The sequence below is a fragment of the Lissotriton helveticus genome, chromosome 1_1, assembly GCF_964261635.1.
Source record: "Lissotriton helveticus chromosome 1_1, aLisHel1.1, whole genome shotgun sequence".
Lineage (NCBI taxonomy): Eukaryota > Metazoa > Chordata > Amphibia > Caudata > Salamandridae > Lissotriton > Lissotriton helveticus.
In genome coordinates this window covers 1,399,417,884-1,399,421,322 of record NC_136057.1, presented here as the reverse complement: position 1 = coordinate 1,399,421,322, position 3,439 = coordinate 1,399,417,884, and the positions used below count along the sequence as shown (strand labels likewise).

At 42.1% G+C, this 3,439-nt stretch overlaps 1 pseudogene; it reads left to right on the top strand.

The window, feature by feature from the left end:
* Window positions 1-1,636: 1,636 nt before the first annotated feature.
* Window positions 1,637-2,844, top strand: LOC144773123 (maturin pseudogene; annotated as a pseudogene).
* Window positions 2,845-3,439: the final 595 nt, after the last annotated feature.

The window sequence follows — 3,439 nt, the reverse complement described above, 5'->3', positions numbered from 1 at the left end:
AACCTTAAAAAGGTGCTGAAGGCTAGTCTCAGAGATAAGGAACTTGTCAAATTTACCAGAAGGCCCTATAAAGAAGCCCTTACCCACAGGAAGGAAGAAATTCAAAAAGAGGCATGGGATGACTTGGAAGCAGCTGTGAGGATGAATGACCAAACTTGGTTTTGGGAAGTGGTGAATAGCTCCTTCTTTATTGATCATAATGCTCCCAAGGTAGAATGTCTAATTTCCGCTGGCTCCTGGGTAGCGCACTTTTCCCAAATCTTTGATTCAGGTAATGTCTTCAACATTCACCAAGAGGAGAACCAGGAGATCACCATAGATGTTACAGCAGTTGTCTTATTGAGTCTATCAATAGAGCTTAAAGAGGTGGCCACTGCCATTTACAATAGACCAGTGGGTAAAGCCCTAGGCCCAGACGGTGTGCCAATGGACCTCTTCAAGGGAAATATAGATTTATGGGCTCCTTTGACTACAAATATTCTTCGTGCATCAATCACTGGCCCCAGAGTGCCATCTGGAAAGGAGGAGGTTATTGTTCCAACCTATAAGAAAGGGGAGAGAACTGATCCGAGCTGTTACTGTCTCAACTTATCGCTCATAATGGGAAATATGCCAAAGCCAGGAGAGATGCCTTATATTTAGCATTTATGGATCTCTCCTGCTCTTTTTGTCAATAGTTTCAAACTATAGAGCATGATGGAATACATTAAAGTTGAGCCGGCTCTTGTCATTCTGCTAAGGCATTTGCATTGTAATACCTCGATTAAAATACGCTATGGCCGAAATGGGGAGTGTACTGCTCCAATTAACATTTATTATATACATTATCTATACATTTTTTATGCACTTTTCCCACACAGGGTACCTGGTTTAGTTCCCTCCCTAAATGCCCTTGCGATAATTTGTCCTCCCACAGTACTATACATTTTATGTTATTTTGTACTATTTATAAGTCCCTGTGTTTAAAAGTTTTACTCTCCATTTTATGGGTTATGAATATTAGACATTATTTACCTGCTTTAGCTTTTTACAAAAACTCGGCTCTTCTGAAATATGTTATGCAGTGTTGAATTACATTAGGAGTGCACTAATTGTTAGGGATAGATATAAGAGATTAACTCCATCGTAACCATTGTTTCTTTTTGCTACCTTATACTGTATATGATTAACTTATTCGGTGGTAATGCTTTTAGAGTCATTTATTGTATTGGAACTTTTTTTATTTGTCTGTTATGTTTTATTATCTTTTTGACTATAAAAGGTTTTAATGTGAGATGAATTTTAATGTGCTTTTTATGGTCTATATTAGATCGAACTAAAGACCTGAAATTGAAATTGAATTGAGTTTTACTCACAACACATTCACAGTAATTGGGCTGAGCGTGTATACCAACAATGTCTGTCTACAGCTAGAGTAAGGGACACTGGGGTGGTTATACGTGAACACTTGAGCACATGTGTGCGGACTGCATGTGTGAGACTACTGTTGTGTGCAAACTGGTATCAGCACACAGGTAGCTTGTCGCAGATGGAAATCTGCAAGGATTGATACTGGCATCCCGTTCCGGAGTCCGCGCGAGAGCCACCGTCAGGGAGCGCAGGTGGTGCGCGCGCACAGAGCCCCTCCCGCGCCCTCCCCGGCCTTGGAATGTAAACAAGCGTCTGCGAGTAACGGTTAGCGATGGTTTGCGCCTGCTGACGGCCCCTCACCCCCCGCCCGACCATGGACTTCCAGCAGCTGGCCGACGCGGCGGACGTCTGGTGCTCCGACACCCCCTTTCAGCTTATCGCCGCCGAAGAGACGGAGCGGCGCATGGACTTCTACGCCGACCCAGGCGTCTCCTTCTACGTGCTGTGTCCGGACACCGGCGGCGGGGAGACCTTCCACGGGTGGAGTGAAAGTGAGGACTGTTTGCCATTTCTGCAGCTTGCGCAAGACTACATCTCTTCCTGTGGCAAAAAGACACTACATGAAATACTGGAAAAGGTCTTCAAGTCATTCAGACCGTTACTTGGTCTTCCAGATGTAGACGATGATGCACTCCAAGACTATAATGCTGATGTTGAAGAAGATGAACCAGAAGCAGACCACCAACGAATGGGGGTCAGCCAGCAGTAAACACCAGAGGATCAGCAAATATTATTTAAAAAGTACATATTATCTTCTTGATGAGCTTGGCTATGAAGTGACTTGAATTTCACTACAAACCTCTGAAGTTTCAATGGACCTCTACTGGTAGCATTCCATCGTTTATTAAAGCGAGAGAGACTGCACTTAGTTAATTACATTAAAAAAATCACACCAGTTTCCTTCCATAATTTGTGGAAGTATATTTTACCTGGAAGTTGCAAAGAAAATAGCACCAACAACTACAAACACTGCCTCGCCAAGTTCCAAAAGAACAGAATACTATTGCATATTGTTATCTTCAGTGCATTTCTCAACAGCTTTTTAGTATTGGTGAAGATAATATGGTGTTGGCAGAGGAATGTCTTGTGTTGTGATGTGTGGTATTTCAAACTGCCATTAAATTTAAGCAAAATGAGTTATACAGTATTTAATGGAAAACGTGTGAGCATGAGTTAAACATTTGCTTTGCTGATCATTTGCACCCGGCACCAATGTTGACCAACATGAAGGAGATGGCACCACATACTATTTTGGTGAACCAAGTACCTGTGTGCGTGGCAATAATGGAAGATTGCTAGGATATGAATACTGCCAAGCAGTCGCATGTGGCTACATTGAGAGAAGAAAAATACTGAGATAAAATGTCAATTGTAGTGTCCTTGTTTTTAATAAATTTTATTTGAGCCACTTAAAAAAAAAAGATACTGGATTTGGATAGCCCCTATAATATGAGTGGGCATTCAAAGAGTATGTCTGTAGTGCTCACAGGAAAATGTTTTCACATGTATAATACATATAGACGAAACCTGCCCTAAAGTACAGTTTCGCTCGACATAGGCCTACAGGGCCCAGCAAGGTACCAAACTACGACGAACATACATGCCAAGTTTGAATTTGCGGTTCCCAATAACACACATCCACATCTAATGGGATTGAAAAATTTCCTAGTAAGCATGGCAGAAAGTTTCAATTCTATTAAGGACACAGAGGCGAGGATTATGCTGTAACTTTCTTTATTCCTAATAGCCAGCTGTGTTCAACTTTAACCTTTCTTAACAAAAAACTAGCACTCCCATGGTGCTTCACATAGTTCATGTACAGTCCACCAATCAGCCGCCTCTGTTATCCCCGAGGGCGTGTGCTTCCTGTGGCAACTCTTCTTTCTTGACTGCGAACAGAAGAACCTTGTGCCGTTTCAATCATTCTTGGAACCCTCTGAACCGGAAACAGGTCAAACATAACAAACCATGATTCTGTTCCCCGTAACATCTAAAGTCAACTCAACTCTACGGTTTGAACAACAAGTAA